Raw genomic sequence first — 21851 nt, 5'->3', positions numbered from 1 at the left:
CATCACCAACTCCCAGAATTTACTCAAACTCATGTCCATTGAGTCAGTGATGTCATCCAACCATCTCATCCTCTGTTGTCCCCTTCTCCTCCCACCTTCAATCTTTCCCAGCATCAGGGTCTTTTCAAATGAATCAGTTCTCTGCATCAGGTGGCCAAAGTACTGGAGTTTCAGCTTCAGCATCAGTTCTTCCAATGAATATTCGGGACTGATCTCCTTTAGGATGGACTGGTTGGATCTCCTAGCTGTCCAAGGGACTCTCAAGACAGGCATATGCCCTCTTAATTGTTTAAAAGGCAGAACTTCCTTTGCTTTGAGCTCCTGGGGGTGAGGATTCAAATAAAAATCTCAGGTTTTGGTGGCTGTGCTGCCACTTACTAAGCCTGTCTTTTGCCCACTCATTTCTGATGTAATCCAGACCCATGATTAGCTTTATTCTTCACTTCCTAAAATAACTGTCGTCTATCAGTAAACAGCTCCTTTTGTAGATATGAATGTGTTCTAGGACTCAAAGCCTGGTCTTCAGTTCTCCACTATACTTTTTTGAGGTCAATTTATTTCAGGATACCTACCATCAATCATAATTTTATGCTATCTTTAATGATGTTCCTCTTGTTGGTTAAAATTGATATCAGCATATTAAATAAGAATAACATAATTTGTTAACTTTTACTGAATATAGAGTAAGAATTAAACAATGTACTCAAACATTATTTTCCCTACACTCTATTCTTTGAAGTGATTGTTATTTTTATTTTGTAAATGAGAAAACTGTGACTCTAAGATTTAGGAAACTGAAACTTGAATGCACAAATGCACATAATTTGATTTCAAATATCTCACATATATCCACTGTTATGGCAGAACAATATTTTTATCAGGAAAAATAATTTACTGAGTTTTCTTTGGGTTCCATGAGATCAAAAAATAATACTATCCCTCTTCAATTTAGGCCATCAAATTCGACATGTTTCTCATAGGCTATACTTGTGAAAAAGTGAAAGTGAAAGTTGCTCAATCATGTCTGACTCTTTGTGACCTCATAATATAATACATAAAACCATGATAAAGTTTAATTATAGACTTTACCTATTTCAGTTGAAAATAAAGATACATTTCAGTCAAATTTTATATAGCCACTATTTGGTTTGTTTTGGAGCTGACCCACTGTACTTTTAAATGCTGAATGACAGGATGTAATCAGTAAAGCTTATCTGGTACTTAGAACATAGCAAAATACAAGAAGTTTCAGAAGGCAGGAGTAGCCTCTTCTTTTATAATACAGTTTCTTGAAAAAAGAGAAGAAAGTCAATTTAGCTTACTGAAAGAGAGTTTTATCTCTTTAGATCTCGAGCTTCGTTTTTTTTCCCCAGCAATAGAACTTGTAAAGAAATAAATTAAGTTAATGTTGCAATGTTTCACTTAAATAGATGATTATTAACAAAATCATTCAAATTAGTCATCACCAGTTTGAAAGCCAAGAAAAGTAGAGCTACATAGGTCAAGTTCCTATTTTCCACTTGTTTTATCCTCTGTAACACTTGGATGGTTCTAATGTGTGTGCACACACATGTATCACACACACAATTAAAGGGTAAACCTAAAAACTGAGCCAGAGAATTGTTTCATTTAAAAATAAATATTTAAACATCTTAAAAAGATGAAGAAATATGAAACTATGGGAAACAAAATATAGGCATGAAGACTAATTTTGTAATTATGTATATTATGTTTCTGTAAGAGAAGACTCTTGAGAGTACCTTGGACTGCAAGGAGATCAAGCTGGTCAATCCTAAAGGAGATCAACCATAAATATTCATTTTAAGGACCGAGGCTGAAATTCCAATACTTTGGCCACCTGATGCGAACAGCAGACCCATTGGAAAAGATCCTGATGCTGGGAAAGATTGAAGGCAAAAGAAGGAGGTGGCAGAGGATAAGATGGTTAGATAGCATCACTGGCTCAATGCACATGAATGTAAGCAAACTCCAGGAGGTAATGGAGGACAGAGGAGCCTGGAGTGCTGCAGTCCATGGGGTTGCAAAGAGTTGGACACAACTTAGCAACTGAACATCAACAATAACAACCATTGTTTGATTACTGGTCCTTATTAGCAAGACTGGTCATTTGAAATATACTGGTCATTTGAAACTAGGTCATCCAAGTTCTATTCAGGAAATTTATATAACTGACTAATTCAAAACATTGTCTAATTTGCACAAAATATTATAAATGATTGTTTTCTTTTAATTCACTGTATTTTAGTTACTTAGAACAAGAGGCTTGAATTTAATTATTATTTTAGAAATAAAATTTTTGGTTTGATAGTAAAAGTGGAATCATAACCTTATTCTCTAGGCTATGAGTACCACTTACAGTGTGGTTTGCAGCAGTGGTTTAATTCCATTTAAAGAGCACAGAAAGGACATCCAGAGCACTGAGAAATGACTTCTAATTATCTGCTGTCTCAAATACATCATGGTGTGGTTCCACTCACAGGCTATTGAACCATAATTCAGCTTTGAAGTTAAGTCTGTGCTTCATTTATGGGGCAAAATCTTGGAGAAGCTGGTTATGACTATGAAATGCAGAGGGAAATTTGGCTCAGCATCAAGTATTTATTATATCCCCTTCCTTAAATAAATAATCCTCTTTGTTATGAAGAAAAACTATTAGACATTAAGAACTATTTATGTTTGTATTTCTCCTAGATAATTGTATAGATTTCCTTACAGAGTTAACTATAACTTTCATTTAACCAGTACCAAATTAAATTCAATAAATTTCTCATATATTATACAAGTGCTACAAGGTTGACATTTTATTAAAAAGTTACTCATTCTTTCAAAATGGTATAGAACAACCCATTCTCTGGTAAAATATTCTACTTTAGGACTGGCTGCCTGCATAGCACTATAAAACTATTTAAGTTGAGAAATATTCCTTTGTTTAATTAAAGAATAATAATTTAATATTGACCCTGGGATTGCATATAATCCACAAGCTATGACTCTGGACTTGAGGCAGTCATACTGAGTCTGAATTTTATGCCTATAGTACTTTGAGATCTATGACGTTGAGGCTTATCTTTTACATATTTGTAAAATGGGACAAAATTCATTGTCTACTTTGTAGGCTAGTTGTGAGACTTCTATGAATATCTCACCTCTGAAAACTGGGAAACAAAGCTGTCTTTCTTGACTGCCTCCCTCTTTCTCTGCACTTTCCTAGTTAGGTGAAGTACCATATATAAAAGGTGGAACTGGGCTCCTTCACAAGGGCAGAGGTTCTGAATATTACATCCTGTAAATGTAGGGGAGTTTGTTTATCATGATTGGAAACTTAACCAAAAAGAAATGTCAGACAGGAGGTAGCCAGACATATAAATTCCCTTGCAAATCCTTCAAGTCTTCCATCTGAGTAAACACAACTGCTGAAAAATCTGCTGAGTTTTTTTTTTTTAGACATCAGTGAGGCAGGTGCCAACAGGGTGAAAATCATGTTGCTTCAAATCTTTCCTTGTCTCATTTCCCTTTTCCCTCCCCCATTATTATCCTAAACTTGTACCTTCCAAATATGCTTTCTAGAGAACACAGCTTAAAACATAGAATATCCAGCAAGTCGATTATATATATACCTTAGGAATTTGGGGGCTTACCTGATGGCTCAGATGATAAAGAATCTGCCTGCAATGTGGGAGACCTAGGTTTGATCCCTGGGTTGGGGAGATCCCCTGGAGAAGGGATGGGCTACCCACTCCAGTAATCTGGCCTGGAGAATTCCATTGACTGTACAGTCCATGGGGTCACAAAGAGTTGGACATGACTGAGCAACTTTCACTTCACTTCACTTAGGAATTATTATTATATGATTTATTGAGATTACAGAATGGTAGTAAAAAGTTGTGAATTATACAACATTTCCCCTTATTATAAAATTGGCATCACAAAAAATTAGTGTATTATTGAGGTGATGGCTTAGAAATTACTGTGACATATGGGATAGCTCAACACTACTTTGAATTTTTTTCTTTCTTTTTTTTTTTTTTATTTTGACAGTGAGGCAATAAAATTCAATGTGAGATACTGTCTAGAAGTAGCATGAAGAAATGGATAGAGTTTATTTAACTAGTTCTCTTTTTGCTTTTTGTTTTTTTCACTTGTGTTGAGGATAAATTTTTACTGTAAGTCCTGGGCAGCAGTTTCTTTATGGAATAATTCATAGAATGCACAACTGTTTGTGGGAAGAGAGATAGCCCTGCATAGATTGTGGGTTTTTTGAAAGATATTTTAAGTCTGAATTTTTATTCCTATGTTCTGAGTTCTACTTTCTTTTTTTTATTAGTAGACATCTGTATGTTGAGCTAACTTATTTGAAAAAAAAAAATTGATGACAGAAGAAAACAAAAATTGCCGTAGGAAATAAAAATCACTAGAAATGCTAAGCAGCCAGAAAAATCTACATGAATATTGACTATTTAAGACAGTAAATTTAATACCTGTGTAGTTTAAAATATACATAGAATTAAAATGAATGTAAGCAAATAGCAATAAAACCTGAAATGAGAAATGGCCTCTAACAATACTGGGAAAATTGAAGGTAAGACGAGAAGGGGACAATAGAGGATGAGATAGTTGGATGGCATCACCAACTCAAAGGACCTGAGTTTGAACAAATTCCAGGAGATGGTGAAGGACAGGCAAGCCTGGGGTGCTGCAGTCCATGGGGTCACAAAATTTGACACAACTTAGGGACTGAACAATAACAATACTGCAGGAAGTGGTGAAGACAATTTGTATCCAATATAATGTCAAAAATAATGGTGGTGATATCTAGTTTAACCACTAAAAGAACAGTAGAAGAATTTAATAAGCAAATTATAGAAAACACAAAATGAACCCTTTGTGAATTCAAAGAAACAAGAAGTGAAAGTGAAAGTGTTAATCATTCAGTCATATCCCACTCTTTGCGACCCCATGGACTGTAGACCACTACCCTCCTCTGTCCATGGACTTCTCTAGGCAAGAATACTGGAGTGGGTAGCCATTCCCTTCTCCAGGAGATCTTCCCAATCTGGGGATTGAAGCTGGGTCTTTGCATTGCAGGCAGATTCTTTACCATCTGAGCCACCAGGGAAGCCCTCAAAGATACATAGAAGAAATTAAAACTAAGGATAAGAAAACTAAACAAGAAACAAGTGAGCCTAATTGAAAACATAGGTAGATAGCATATTAACACTTGTTTCAGTAGTTATAAATGCAAATAGACTGAACAGTTTGTTGTAACTAAGATAGTCAGATTCAATTTAAAAAAATCTGCTTGCTGTTTTTGTGACAAGACTTAAAACAGAAAATTGAATGATAGAAAAAAATGTAACCTGAAAATATCACAACAAACCAAAAAACTGATGTAGCTATGCTAATATAAAACATTAACTTTAAGGAGAGCATTTTTAGTGATAAAGAGAGATAATTTTTAAAAATAAAAGGGTAAATCTAACAGGAAATTGTCACAAATAAAAATTTGACCATTTGGCTATGAAGAACTGTGTTTTCAAAGATGAAAAAGTGCATATATTTTTGCTGGGTATACATGTAACAATGACCATGATGGGCAAATCCAGAGCCATACAGAAAGCCTCAATAAATAAATTTTACAGTTATTCTGCATCTATTCTTATACTAGTCTGAATTTGTTAGAAATTATGAATAAAAAGATAACTGGAAAAAATACAAGTACCTAGAAAAATTTTAAATATACTTCCAAAATAATTGAAATATGAAAGAAAAAGTTTAAAGTATAGGCTGAGGTTAGTAAAACATTATACTTTTAAATGATTAATAATGAGAATAAGGAAAAGCACACTTTTGGGCTATAATTAAAGAAACACTCCAATAGGTATTTATAAATTTAATGTATGTATTAGAAAATAACAAGATGTGAAATTAACTAACCTAAGCACTTCCATTTCAGAAAGCCAGAAAACAAAGTGCAAATCCTCTCCCTGGGAGGGGGGGGGGGGGGAAACAGTTATTAGGCAGAAACCAAAGATCAGAAGAGAAATAAATGAAATTGATAAATTACACAGAACATTAGCAAAGTTGATCTTTTATAAAAAAACAATATATTTTTGTAAATAAAGAGGAAAACACAGTTAACCAAAACTAGGGATGATGAAGTCAACATTACTAGGAGTTCTACTACAAAAAATTAATAAGATGATATTGTGAATAACTGTATGCCAAGGAATTTCATAACTTAAAGAAAAGGCATAAATTCTTTGGGAAAACAATTATATATCTGATATAAGAATAAATAAAAATTTTGGTTAGTCTAATATTTAGTAAAGAAATTGAATATGTTGTTAAAAATCTTTCCTATAAAAGAAACTTGTCTACTTTAGATTCACCAGTTAATGCTCCCAGGGCAACAGCAGTGAACATTTATCTTGAATAAAGTTTTCCAAGGAATACAGAGAGAAACACTATTTCTTAACAATTGTTATAAGACCAACATTATCTTGATACCAAAAGATGACAAGCATATCATAATAAAGCAAAATAATAAATCAATCTTTTACATATACATAAATTACAGGTACTTAATATATTAGTACACCACACCCATATATACAGTGTTGCATAATCAAAGGTTGACTTCTATTTATTTCTACTAGTTTAAATTACGTTTTCTGTTTAAACTGTTTGCCTTGTAATTGAAAAGGAGTACTTTTTATATATTACCAATGAGTATATGTTGAGATAGATATCTTTTTTTTTTAACAGTAGGTAGCTGCTTCTTGGTTGTCTGTTTTAAATATAGCAGTGTGTATGTGCCACTCCCAAACTACCAGTCCATTCCCTCTCCTTGCCCCTCCCTCCTTTAACCATAAACTCATTCTCTAAGTCTATGGGTATTTTTCTGTTTTGTAAGTAAGTTCATTTGTGTCATTTTAAAAAGATTTTGCATGTTAGCAGTGTCAAGGAATCTTTAACATAACAGCAGGATTCCTGTGTGCTGTTTCCTATCTCTCTTGAGCCCTCTGTTCCTTATTAGTCCCTGTCAGGGGTGAGAGGAGCAGGCAAGCCACTCCTAGGACAGAGATCAAAGAGATGGGATGCTTGCATAGGATTTCCTTCATTATCTTTTCCATTTGGTGAAAGGGATTATTTACGATCCTCTTTTGATATGGATCACCTTTTGGCCTTACGGCCTCTATTGCTCCTTGCTTCCTTGATAACTTGTTAAGTCTGGTCTCTTGATCTTTATCTGAAGAAGCTATCTTGTTTTACTGTGTATAGACTCTTACAGAATTCAATAAAGCACCCTGGCTCCACCAGAGACTTGGGTCCCCGTGTCCTTCTCTCTCTCTCTCTCTCTCTCTCTCTATTTCTGGCTGATTCCCTGGAGCACGAAGGCTGGCTACGTAACCCAGGGAATATTAGCCTCTTTCCTTCTTTCACTTTCTTATCGTCGACTCTGGACAACCAGGTTCTGGTCCATTAAAGGACCCCAACAAAGCAGTATCATATGATCTTTGCCTTTCTCTGCCTTACTTCACTTAATATTATCTCCAGGTTGATCCACATTGCATTATCCCATTCTTTTTAATGGCTGAGCAATATTCCATTGTGTATATGTACCACATCTTCTTTACCCATTCATCTGTCAATGGACATTTAGGTTGCTTTCATGTCCTGGCTATTGTAAATAGTGCTGCAGTGATCACTGGGGTGCATGTGTCCCTTCCAACTATGTTTTTCCCCAGATATATGCCCAGGTTTGGAATAGTTCAGTTTGGTTCAGTTGCTCAGTCGTGTCCGACTCTTTGTGACCCCATGGACTGAAGCATGCCAGGACTCCCTGTCCATCATCAACTCCCAGAGCCTACCCAAACTCATGTCCATTCAGTCAGTGATGCCATCCAACCATCTCATCCTCTGTCATCCCCTTCTCCTCCCTCCTTCAATCTTTCCCAGCAACAGGGTCTTTCCTAATGAGTCAGCTCTTCTCATCAGGTGGCCAAAGTATTGGAGTTTCAGCTTCAACATCAGTCCTTCCAACGAACACCCAGGACTGATCTCCTTTCGGAGGGACTGGTTGGATCTCCTTGCAGTCCAAGGGACTCTCAAGAGTCTTCTCCAACATCACGGTTCAAATGCATCAATTTTTTGGTGCTCAGCTTTCTTTATAGTCCAACTCTCACATCCATACACGACTACTGGGAAAACCATAGCCTTAACTAGACGAACCTTTGTTGGCAAAGTAATGTCTCTGCTTTTTAATATGCTGTCTAGGTTGGTCATAGCTTTTCTTCCAAAGAGTGTTAGGTCATAGGATAACTCTATTTTTAGGTTTTTGAGGAACCTCCATTCTATTCTCCATAATGCCTCTACCAAGTCACATTCCTAAAATAATGTAGGAGGGTTCCTTTTTCTTCATACCCTCTATAGCATTTATTGTCTATAGGCTTTTTGATGATGGCCATTCTGATGGGTGGGATATGATATCTCATTTTAGGTTTGATTTTCATTAATCTAATAATTAGCAATGTTGAGCATCTTTCCATGTGCCTCTTTTCCATCTGTATGTCTTCTTTGGAGAAATATCTATTTAGATCTCTGCCCGTTTTTTCAGTTGAGCTTTTTTTTTTTTTTTTTTTTAATACTGAGGTCATGAGCTCTTTGTAAATTTTGGAGAATTTGGTTGCATCACTGCAACTATTTTCTTCTATTCTGTGGGTTGTCTTTTCATTTTGCTTGTGTTTCCTTTGCTGTGCAAAAGCTTTTGAGCTTAACTAGGTCCCATTTATTTATTTTTGCTTTTATTTCCATTACTCTGGGAGAGAGATCAAAAAAGATACTGCTGCAATTACTATCAAAGAGGATTCTCCTTATATTTTCCTCTAAGAGTTCTACAGCAGCTGGTCTTACATTTAGGTCTTTAATCCATTTTGAGTTTATTTGTTTTATTTTTCTATGTGTGCTCAGTCACCCAGTCATGTCTGACTCTTTGTGACACCATGGACTATAGCCCACCAGGTTCCTCTGTCCATAGGATTTTCCAGGCAAGAATACTGGAGTGGATGTCCATTTCCTTTTCCAGGGGATCTTCCCAAACCAGGGAGTGAACCCATGTCTTTTGTGTCTACTGCTTTGGCAGGTGGATTCTTTACTACTGAGCAACATGGAAAGTATTTTTCTATGTTCAACTGTCCAATTCTCCAAGAACCATTTATGACATCTCTATCTTACTGATTATATTTTTTAGGATAGTTCTTCTCCTAAATAAGTTCTAAAATAAGCTCTTACTTATTTTTTCCAATTGAATTGTTTTGGATTTAGGTAAATAATTTAAATTCTTATTTTGGGTGAGTTTTGTCTGACTATCATTTTCTTTATTCCTTGTAGATTCTATTTTATAAATTTTGTTGATGTGTTATTTAAAGGCTAGATATTTGGAGCTCTTATAAACCATTGTGAATTCCAAACTTTAATACTATAGATCTATCTTATTTAATGGTTGGAGGTTAAATTCTGCTTTGCTCAATAAACCTGTTTACTTTTTTTAACATTTGGCATATATTTTGTTGGTCACTTTATTTTAGCCTTTTTAATTCAAATTAGACTTATCTGTGGCATAAATCATATAAATCTAATGCAGAGAAAAAAACTGTGTATAAAGTTAATATGGAAACAACAACAACAAATGACAATTAAAACCTTTCAGCAGATTAAAACACTTCCCCCAAAAAAGTTCGAAGTGGAGACAATTGACTATAGTACTCATAATATAAATACAAAATAAAAATATAATTGAGAAATTGTTTACATGAAGGAAAGCAAGAAATTCAAAACCAGATACAAGTGAAAAGAAAAATCTAGGAAATGTTAGATTTGAGCTCACTGAAATCAGAAAAGAAATTGAAGTAGCAATACAACTTGTAAATAAATACTAATCACAAGATTTCTAAAATATATGTGACAAAAATCACAGTAAGGAACATAGAATAGAAATGAAAGGAACTAACAAAAAGATAGTGATCTACACAGGCAAAAGACAAATATATTTCAAAATATTAAAACTCAAAACTTTTAAGGAGAAAAAAGGTATAATGCAGTAAAATAGCAATTGAAATCTATAATTGAACAAGGCATCCTAACTGAACATATTGAAAGGGCACTAGTAAAGTTGACCCAGGATGCTCAGGCAGGTTCTAGAAGCTAATAAAAAAGAAAAAAAAGTTTCTGTGTAGAGGGAAAAAAAGGAAATTTATCAAGAAAAGAATAGTTTCAGATGTGTCATCATTTTTAGTGAATCTGTAAAATACATATATGTTGATTTTCTCATATGAAACTTTATATATATCATATAAATATATATGAATATATATATAAGCACTATAATATTCATATACAAATGTATGTGACTATATATATATTCATATGTATGGATGCTGACCCATGAGTTACATGAATTTGAACATCATGATTCCAATTATACATGGATTGTTTTCAACAGTAAATACTACAGTACTACTAGATATGTGATTAGTTGAATCTGTGGATGCTGACCTGTGGATATGAACCATGGATATGGATGAACTGCATATACTGAGGGCTAATTATAAGTTATATGTATATTTTCAGGTGTGTGGAGAGTTGGCAAACCTAACCCCTGGGTTGTTCAAGGGTCAACCTCTTATTTATAAATATATATGGATATATAGTTATATGGATGCCTGTGAATATTTATGCACATAAATATAATCTTTCTTTCTATATATATTTATATACATGAATACATACATTTCAATACTCCAAAATTAATCAAGTAATTAGTACAAATATAAATGGATATTATAGGTGTGTATATTTGTAAATCACCTAAATTACTATTCAAAGGTAGAAACAGTCAAGTCATATTGTTCAATCAAAGTTTCTTTGACAATTTACCCTATAATGATAGATATTGAGCATTAGTATATTTTAATTAAAATGAGATATGAAATTATATTCTATGTTATAGGCATTGAGTTAATATTGTGATTGAAGATGAATAAAGTTCCCTGAAAACCACTAGGATTTAATTCACTTAAAAGCACCAAGTTAATTCTATCATTCTTTTCTATTGTATTCATTTGCTAATGTTACTCATAACTATTAAATAATTTCATCTATTTTAACCACAATATAATTTCTTGTTTTAGCAACACATATTTATGTAATTGTTTTTAGGAAAAGGTGAATAAACTAAATAATAATTCACATATTATAAAATATTGACCATTTATCTTAAAACAAAGTTTTAGGAAAAATTTGCAAAGTTCTATTGCTCATCTGAAATGTCAAATGTTTTAAGTCTCCTTTGAGAAGGAACACAACAAAAACACTTAAAATTCTGGAGAAATATGGGTGGTAGAGAGAAAATAATACAAAGCATTTGTTTCTAAGGGAAAAAGAAGTACATTTGCGACTTTTGAGAAAACTTTTCTAATTATTTCTCAGGAAATTAATAGCAATTATTATTCTACTGTTAAATATGGTTTGTTCCAACTTTGTAAATCAGATTTAAGCATTTGGAATGTAAGTAAATATAAAGACAGAAAGAAACACCACTCAGCTTCTAGTTCAACTTCCCAATTAGTTCCAAATACTTATTTGTAGTAAGAGCACTGAGGAAAGTTTGTTTCGGGGAAACAGAGAGAAAATAAGGGAGAAAATCTTTCCATTATTTTTTAATAACACTTGCACTTTAATAAGCCCCAGGTATATTTGTATTTGTTTCTTTTCAGGGTAATCTTATCTTTAGCATCCCACAAAAGTGGGGCTCTTGAAGTAATCTATGAACACTTGCAATTTTTATTGTGATTAAAAAACCACATATTTTGGAATATAGATATATAGATACATAGATATATGGAATATCTATGCTGCTGAGTAATGTGAGTTTATGGATAAGCTAGTTGCTTATTGTAAATGATCACATTTAGTCAGCCATCTGTTCCTTAAATATTAGGACTTAGGCATAGTTTCAACATCTGTGCATGCACATATGATTTTGTACAGTGCTGGTAAAATGCTGACAAAAGTGGAAAACAAAAGATATATCAATGAAACTTCAAAGGACTTCGCTTTTTAAAATTTATGTAGATTCATCTCCTGCTTCTTAAGTATATCTGTTGTTATTTTTTGAAATTCTAAAACTAATCAAAACACTTTTGAGAACAAAATGCATTTAAATGCTTTATAATTTCATAAATTTATTTGTAAATATACCCAGGTGAACTATGTTTTGAGTATCAGTAAGATAATTTGCCATAAGCAGTACAAAGTCATCCAGTTACTTAAAAAAAAAATCACTATTAATTAACCTTAAAGATTTTAGGTACCTATTTCCTGTGACTGACTACATTTCTTCTAATCAGGAAAAAATTACATACAACATCAATCAGATAAAGGAGAAATATAATTTCTGAGCTCAGTATTTCTGAAGAGCCTACCAAAGACATAAATATGTCTCCACAAAGAAACAAATGGAAAAAATAAAGGAAGAGGAAGAAAGAAAAATGGAAAGAAGGAAGGAAAGAAAGAAGAGAGTGAGTTGGAGAGAGTGGAAAGGGACAAAGTAAAAGCAAAGAAGGGTTATAGAGGATTTGGGAGTGGGAGAGAAGGGAAGGAACAGAAAGAAAAACAATTCACAAGAATGAAATGATTAAGTATTCATAGCATAGAAAAGTATTTAGGATTTTAGAAAGTTAGCATTTGAAGTAAAAATGCATATGCCTTAAACAATCTCAGAAATGGCTTTATAGTCTTATTTTTTTATGTATGGACACAAGTTTTACCTTAAAGTATAGGGGGAAAATCTTTTGAGAGAATTGTCACCTTTAAGCCATATGGAGAATAGATGAATATTATTTAAATCCTAGCCAGGTTCAATTATCATATGGCCAATAGGGCATAACAAAATAGATGCAGTGAGATTTGAATATGCTTTCAAATCACACATACACACACACACACACACACACACACACACACACACACACACATACACATACAGAGAGAGATTCATTTACCTGAGATTATTATCATCTTTTTTATTTTCAGTTGAGTTTGTAATATACAACTTCATGAAAGTGGATAAAAATCTCAAATATTTTGAGAAATTTTCTGCATACTGTGAATATTCATCCCATGATTGTGGATAATTATGGTACTATCTAAGGGACCCTCAAGGTGGGCAGTTACACTGCATATTTTAAATAGCATTTGATCAGTATTCTTAGTTTGAAAAATGCAAAAGCCTTTTTGAGTGTTGGAGGTCCAAGCTAGTTCTTGGTCGTTCTTTACAAGCAAACAACCATGCTATACTTTTGGAAAGTTTCTTGTTGCTCCACAAATTCCATGTAATTGTACAGAGTTAGCTGCCATTTTAACAGCATGACATTAATGTAATAGTGTACACACCTTTTGTGAAGTGTTGGGGAAGGGGAAACTTTATACTTCTTGAGTTCTGTGGCTGGACTTATAATGAAATTGATACAAAACAGATAAGTAGAGAAAAGTAAACAAATTTTAATTCATGGACTTGAAGGTCTCATAGAAAAAAAAGCCTGAGAATTGGCCAAAGCAGGATGCTTTTATACTTCTTAGACAGAAAACAATCTATGTGTGAGAAATTGATAGAATAAAGAATCTTGTTTTGGGTCCTTAATTAGTGAAGAATCTAAACAGTTTGGCTTGGGGATAGTAAATTAAAGTAGCCTGTATAGCATTTATTTATACAGGCTACTTGTCCCAAATTTACTACCTCTGGAGATAAGTGTGTTCAAATTCCAGTTACTTGGGGTACACTTTTCACATAGGAGATTTATTTCCTGCTTTCAGGAGTACAGAGAGAAGGGTAAGAATGTCCTTCTTGCATTTGGCACTTTTTAGGTAACTTTAATTCAAAGCAATCAATACACCATTGAGACATATTTTGGAATGGCTGACCCTGTGCACCGACACTAGATAAAATTATCAACGGATTCCAAAGGCCCTGGAAACTTTTTCTCAGGATTTAGTGAAAGCTGATTTACTTCTAGAGAATCAGAGATGTTCTCAAATAGGGACTCTCAGCATCATCCAAAGCCTGAATTTCTCTGGCTGGTTGTTGTTGTTCAGTTTCTAAGTCCTGTCTACCACATTGCAACCCAATGGACTGCAGCATGCCAGGCTTCCCTGTCCTTCACTTATTTCTCAGAATTTGTTCAAATTCATGTCCATTGAGCCAATGATGCCATCCAGCCATCTCAACATCTGTCACACCCTTCTCCTGCCCTCAATCTTTACAAGCATCAGGGTCTTTTCCAGTGAGTCAGCTCTTCCCATCAGGTGGCCAAAGTATTGGAGCTTCAGCTTCAGCATCAGTCCTTCCAATGAATATTCAGGACTGATTTCCTTTAGGATGGACTGGTTTCATCTCCTTGCAGTCCAAGTGACTCTCAGGAGTCTTCTCGAACACCACAGTTCAAAAGCATCAATTCTTCAGCACACAGCCGTCTTTATGGTCCACCTCTCACATCCATACACGACACTGGAAAAACCATAGCTTTCTAGATAGACCTTTGTTGGCAATAATGTTTTTTCTTTTTCATAATTGTCTAGGTTTGTCATAGCTTTTCTTCCATGGAGCAGGCCTCTTGTGACTGCAGTCAGCATCAACAGTGATTTTGGAGCCCAAGAAAATTAAGTCTGTCACTGTTTGCATTGTTTCCCCATCTATTTGCCACAAAGTGATGGGACTGGATGCCAAGATCTTAGTTTTTTGAGTGTTGAGTTTTAAGCCAGCTTTTTCACTCTCCTCTTTCGCTTTCATCAAGAAGCTCTTTAGTTCCTTTTTGCTTTCTGCCATAAGGGTGGTGTCATCTGCATATCTGAGGTTATTGATATTTCTCCTGACAATCTTAATTCCAGCATGAGCTTTATCCAGCCTTGCATTGTGCATGATGTACTCTGCATATATGTTAAATAAGCAGGGTGACTAATAGCCAGACTTGATGTTCTCCTTTCCAAATTTTTAACCAGTCCGTTGTTCCATGTCTGATTCTAACTGTTGCTTCTTCACCTGCATACAGGTTTCTCAGGGGACAGGTAAGGTGGTCTGGTATTCTCACCTCTTAAGAATTTTCCACAGTTTGTTGTGATCCACATAGCCAAAGGCTTTAGCATAATCAATGAAGAAAAAGTAAATGTTTCTTTCTGGAATTCCCTTGCTTTTTTCTATGATCCAATACATGTTGGCAATTTGATATTTGGTTTCTCTGCCTTTCCTAAATCCAAATTGTACATCTGAAATTTCTCCATTCATATACTGTTGAAGGCTATCTTGAAGGATTTTGAGGAATACCTTGCTAGCATGTGAAAAGAGCCCAATTGTGCAGTAGTTTGAACATTCTTTTGGATTGGTATCCTCAGTTTAAAAAAACAAAAGTCAGCAACTCTCCTGGAGGTTTTGGAAATGTATTTATTTCTTGCAGGACTCAGTAAGAGTGCATCCACAGGGAAAGATATAGGAGATCTTCTTTCATCCAGTTTCACTAGACTCAGCCTTAGGATTCTAAAAAGAAGAGCCAGGTAATGTGGTTTTTTTTTTTTTTTTTTTCCCATTTCAGTGCTAACTCTGCTTTATTCTTAGAATAAACTAGTAGGTCATTTCTGAGTCTTAGTTTATGCTAATATTCTGTGGTTGTCAGCCTTCATATGTATAGCAGTGTAACATGAGATATTACAATAAAAATTGAAAATCATCAATATCCCCATATAAACTTTGAAGTGTCCTTGATTATCCTTTCTAATACTGAGGCTACTTAGATGAAGGGACCTGGAGATGTTTTCTAGTTTTTAACTCCTCCTCAAATCCAACCTCTCTATCTACTACCTTTTCCTAAATTGTAAGTGGGAAATGCTTTCTTCTTTGTAAATATTTCATGTTTTTTCTGGGCACCTCAAGTTGGTTGCTGTTTGATTTTGAGACCAAATTTTTATAAGCAATCTAAAAAACAGTACAGCTTCTGCTTTCCGTTACATTTCCCCCATGTTTTTGTTAGTAATCATAGGGAACATGACTCATTAACAAAAGCGAATTTTTTCCTTTTCAAATAAAAGTTTGACTTGTTTTCATACAATTCCAAAGCTATCAGTTCAGTTCAGTTCAGTCACTCAGTCGTGTCCGACTCTTTGGGACCCCTTGAACCGTAGCACTCCAGGCCTTCCTGTCCATCACCAACTCCCAGAGTCCACCCAAACCCATGTCCATCGAGTCGATGATGTCATCCAACCATCTCATCCTCTGTCGTCCCCTTCTCCTCCTGCCCCCAATCTTTCCCAGCATCAGGGTCTTTTCCAATGAGTCAGCTCTTTGTATCAGGTGGCCAAAGTATTGGAGTTTCAGCTTCAGCATCAGTCCTTCCAATGAACACCCAGGACTGATCTCCTTTAGGATGGACTGGTTGGATCTCCTTGGTGTCCAAGGGGCTCTCAAGAGTCTTCTCCAACACCACAGTTCACAAGCATCACTTCTTCGGTGCTAAGGCTTATAGATCCAAGGCTATAAGTATCCATTAATTCCCAACAATGTATGAGAAATAAACTGATCAGAGCTTAAAATGAAATAGAACGTCTGAGATAAAAGTGATATCAATTGGCAGAATTATCTTTAATATCACTGTAACATAATGAAGCCCTGAAGCAGGCTTTACTTTTAAGTCTAAATACCATTATTGCTTTATCATAACTTATGTACTCTTTAAAATAAGGTTTGCATGACTATATTTCAATAACAATGAAAAGATTTCAAATTAAAATCTCAACACATAATTGCATACTTAAGCTTTTGAGATATTTAAAATCAATTGACTTTTTCAGTATTTTTTTCAGAGAATAGATTAAAGGGGTTCCCATCTTTTAAAAAAGTAATTTATTTATATCTGTCCTGTAACTTCTTTACAACTGTTGCAACTTATACTTTTTAGAGTAACTACTACATCTTTGTATGAACAAGGAAGCTTTACAACTTTTCAGATATTTAATGAATTTCAGAAGGAATAACTATTTTAGAATTTAGGCAACTGATCTAATCTCCAAAGTGGGCACTAGAGGATTTTAAACAATACCAAGAAATTAAGCAAATAGACAAAAATATGGAGCATGTTCATAAAACAAAATTTGGTGCTGAGAAGATAACACACTATATAAATGCTTCATAATAGTAAAATATTAGACAATAATTAATATAAAATACATTTTTAAAATCTGTATTGCTTTTATCAGCTTGACAAAAATGATGATAATGATTTGTCTTCTTATTTTACATGAACTCAACCTGCTTGAATACATTTGATTACAGACATTCCAATCCTGGGAATTCATAGATAAATGAAAACCAGAAGCTCACACAAAAGCAATATGAGAGATTAAGAGAGTGAATAGACAGACTAATGAGAAAGGATTAAAATAACTCAAATTTTATGAGCTAGAGTGAACAAAGTCTACCTGGAAACATTAAATCTACCTGTAAATATCAAGTACTTGTAAACAAGGATTAAGGGCATACTTTTTAACCCAAGAGTAAAGATAGGAATACTGGATAAAAAGTAAAGACAAATAAAATATACTGGGTATTTGAGAAACAGCATTGCTTCAGAAAGATGATGTGGACATAACTTTTTGATTTTTTTGGAAATATCTTCATAGAAAACTAGGTGGTAAAGAGGCAACATAATTGCCTAGCTTAATTCCATTGAGAAATCCTCAGTGGAAAAATATAGGAAGAATTAAAGTATCAGCTTGTTTCACTGTTTCTTTGGCAACTCATAGTTCCAGTTCCTTACATGTGGCACAGAAAGGAAACTGAAAAGTATTTTAATTCTGTCTATTATTATGTGGACTCCATTGTAAGTAGAGTACTTAGATTTTAGTTTTTCTGTGATAGAAAAATGGAGGAATTTAATGGCAACATTAACTGAATAGAATTAATCTCTAATGTCCACATTTAAAAATATAATAACCCTGTATCAATTTGTGGACTCTGTTCACAACTATCAGCCTGCAAAGAGTATTGAGATCAACCTTTTATTTAAGATAATTCTACATTTCCTGACATTGGACATCTTGCCCTAAATCCTTATTAGACTGATTATGGGTTTTAAATATTACATCCCAAACTCCTTTCTTGCCTCAGGTTCATGGCTCTTATAAACCTGATTTTGGTGATTGGATCCTTCATTTTGCATTTTTATCACACTAGATTCTAATGTAATCCAAAATTTAAATTATTTACACATATTCTATCATTTTACATTTTGCAGAAAATGAAAGTGTCAGTCATTCAATACTGTCCAACTCTTACAACCCATAGATTGTAACCCACCAGGCTCCTCTGCCCATGGAATTCTTTAGGCAAGAGTACTGGAGGGGATATCTCCCAACCCAAGTATTGAACCCAGGTCTCCTGAATTACAGGTGGATTTTCTACCATCTGAGCCACAGGGAAGCCCTAATATTTCAATAAGACAGGGGCAATTGATACTACATTTTTCAGATGTTGTGTCAATTGCCTCTATCCTCTTTTAACACTAAAAGACATTTGTTGCAAACAAACAAACAAAAAGTGGGCACAGTCATGTATGACATGGGTATAGTAGAAGAAAGTACCAATTCTTATATCAGGGTTGAGCTGGTGTTAATCCTGTTATGTGAGATTCTAAAGCCCATGTTCATATAGATTCTATAGGACTCTTATCTGAGTAAATTTTGTTTTCTATATTACCACTCTATCACAAACACATATATGTCTTATTCCTTATTTTACCTGTAATTTGGATATTTCAAAGATGTCTTAAACATGAAATTTCCACCACAGAACTTATTATTTTATATCTAGTTGTGCTCCCTCTTTATAATTGTAGCCCCAAGCATGTTGCATGACAATACTATTGATTTCAATAAATGTGAGCTAAATAAATGAATGAAGAAAATGAATAGTGTCCAGTTTTCTTACCTTTGCAGTGAGAGAGTTGACTTGAATTACTGATTTTCAATTTCAGATTATATCTAAATTTAATGTGGAAGAATTATTACTTTAGCAAGCACACATAATGACCTGGTATACTTGGGATGGACCATAGTAAATTTGTTTCCCAACTGAGTTCAAGTAGGAGGATCCAAGTAGTTTATTTTCTAGGAAGAAGATGAAATTTAGCTCAAAGATGATACAAACTAATATCCAGGGAATGATTTATAGTGAAATGTATAATTACAATATAGGAAAAAGCATAGAATACCAAGATGCTGGAGAAATGAGGATAAAGAGCAGATAGGACTGGAAGAAAAAAAGGATGTCTTATTTCTGAAACTCTAGATAAAGCATAAAGATAATTAAAAATTTGGGATTAAAGAATAGAAAACTTAGGCTTTGGGTAATCAGAAGAGTCACACTGCTTCCCATTCATCTCCCTTGACTCTACCTATGCACAATCCAATTTAATTGCATTTGAATAAATGACAGATGGATATAAATTTGGATGTGAGCATAGTTTTGATACCCTGAAGTTACTTCCAAAATCTTTGGTTATACTATATTGGTAAAAGTTCTTTATAGTTATAATAATCAAGACAGTTTGATAGTGGTGAAAAAGTAGACATTGTACATGGATGGAAAAAAAAATGAGTCCAGAAATATATACACATTATATTGTCAGTTCATTTTGACAAAGCTGACAAGATGTTTCAAAGAGGAAACTATATTCAATATAAATATAGACCCTTACCTCATATTATAAACATAAAATTAACTCAAAATGGATCATAAGACTTTCAAACAAAACTTTCAAACAAAGTAAAACTTTCAAACAAAAGTAGGAAACCATTCTTTTTTTCTATGGTGGAGTAGACATTACTTTCTACAAAAAAGGCATGAACCATTATTAAAATTTGATGCATCAGATTTCATGATAAATATTATTTTATAGTTTGATGTTTAGAATATATCATTTAAAAAATGAAAGAACCAGTCACATTAGCAAAATTAATGATGACACATATTAGACAACGGATTTGTGATCAGAATAAAGATTCTAATACTTTACTAATGAGGAAAACAGTTCAATAATAATGGGGAAAAGTGAACAGAAACCTTAGAAGAGAAGAGATATGTATGATCAATAAGCATAGGAGAAATTCAGTGTTATTAGTTATCAAGAAAAGCAAATGAAATCATTATATGACTAAGCAAATGTTAGAGGCTAAACTAATAGTAATAGTGTTAATAAACATAAAACAACAAAATAACAAAGTGAAAACTGAATATGCCAAGTATTGGTAAGGATGAAGAGCAATTAGTACTCTTCTACATTGCTTGTAGGACTGTAAAATATTATGATTACTTTGAAAAACAATTTGGCAGTTTCTTGAACAGTTAAATATCTATCTATCTGTGACCTAACTTTCTACTGCTAGCTAACTACCTAAAAGAAATGAAAGTGAATATCCATACAAAGACTTGTACATAAACTTCCATACATTTTTATTTTCAATAGCCGAAATCTGGAATCAAACCAAATGTTCATAAAAAGTGAATGGGTAAATTGTAGTATACCCATTAAATGTTAGACTGTTCAACATTAGAAAGGGAGCAACTAATGATACAGGTGAGTACATGAATGAAACAAAAGTAGAGATGATTTTTCTGAATCCATATGTTGGATGAAAAGTGAAAGTAGCTCATTACATTTCTCTCTTTGAGACCCATAGACTCTTCCCCCCCCCCCCATTTATTTTTATTAGTTGGAGGCTAATTACTTTACAATATTGTAGTGGTTTTTGCCATACATTGACATGAATCAGTCACGGATTTACATGTATTCCCCATTCCGATCCCCGAGACAAGTGCTCGGGGCTGGTGCACTGGGAAGACCCATAGACTCTTTACAGTCTACACAGAGAGTGGACTGTATGGAGTTCGCCAGGCCAGAGTACTGTGTGGGTAGGCGTTCCCTTCTCCCGGGGATCTTCCCAACCCAGGGATCGAACCCAGGTCTCCTGCGTTGCAGGTGGATTCTTTACCAGTTGAGCTACCAGGGAAGCCCTAAAATATGCACTTTAATCTGTAATAAAGAAAAGCAAAGCAATGATTGTTTATGAATGATGTTGAGGGGGAAAACGGGTTACAAAGAGGTACTAGGAAATTTGGGGTGTGGAGGAAATGTTCATTTTCTTGGTATGTTGAGTTTTCTCATATCTATTAATTTGTCAAAAGTCATAATGTACTCAAAATATGTTCTCTTTTTTTGCATATACTTTTCACCTCAAGAAACTGTTTTTTAAAAAGTGCCTCCAAGCACTCATTAATCCCAATTTAAACTTCCTCTAACTGAAGGAATAGAGAAGTAATTGGTTTCATGTTTAAATCCTCTTCCCACATTTTCAGTTTTTTTTAAGCAATAACATTAAAATATTAAAAGTTACTCACTCATCCCCTAGAGAAATTAGATTATGATTATAATCTAAGATGTCATTAACCATGGGATTTAAAAAATGGGCAGAATAGAAAAAGTTCTTGTTCAAAGGTTTTATTATTAACTGACGATATTCCATATATTAAGTTCTAAAAATAGCCCCAAGTGTAAAAACAAATAGAAGTCATCTAATTATTCTGTTTGAAAACATGAAAAGAGGAAACAAGAAAAAAAGTTTATTTAATTACTTTCCTTTAGGCCTTAACCTTTTAAAGACTTATTAGAACTAAAAAGAGAAAATTTACCTACAGGGTATAAAAAAAAATCAAAAGTTATCAACACAACTTA

The 21851-nt window shown here is 33.9% G+C and overlaps 1 long non-coding RNA gene across 1 annotated transcript; it reads left to right on the top strand.

The window, feature by feature from the left end:
• The first annotated feature begins 4962 nt into the window (after positions 1-4962).
• Positions 4963-21133, top strand: LOC122679403. The gene is made up of 4 exons (XR_006336387.1): positions 4963-4984; positions 10910-10919; positions 18367-18371; positions 21007-21133. It is a non-coding gene; the product is annotated as an uncharacterized LOC122679403 (long non-coding RNA).
• Positions 21134-21851: the final 718 nt, after the last annotated feature.

This window comes from Cervus elaphus, chromosome 21 (genome assembly GCF_910594005.1).
Source record: "Cervus elaphus chromosome 21, mCerEla1.1, whole genome shotgun sequence".
NCBI classification, from domain to species: domain Eukaryota; kingdom Metazoa; phylum Chordata; class Mammalia; order Artiodactyla; family Cervidae; genus Cervus; species Cervus elaphus.
The sequence above is the reverse complement of the archived record's forward strand: the minus strand, read 5'-3'. Positions and strand labels throughout refer to the sequence as shown.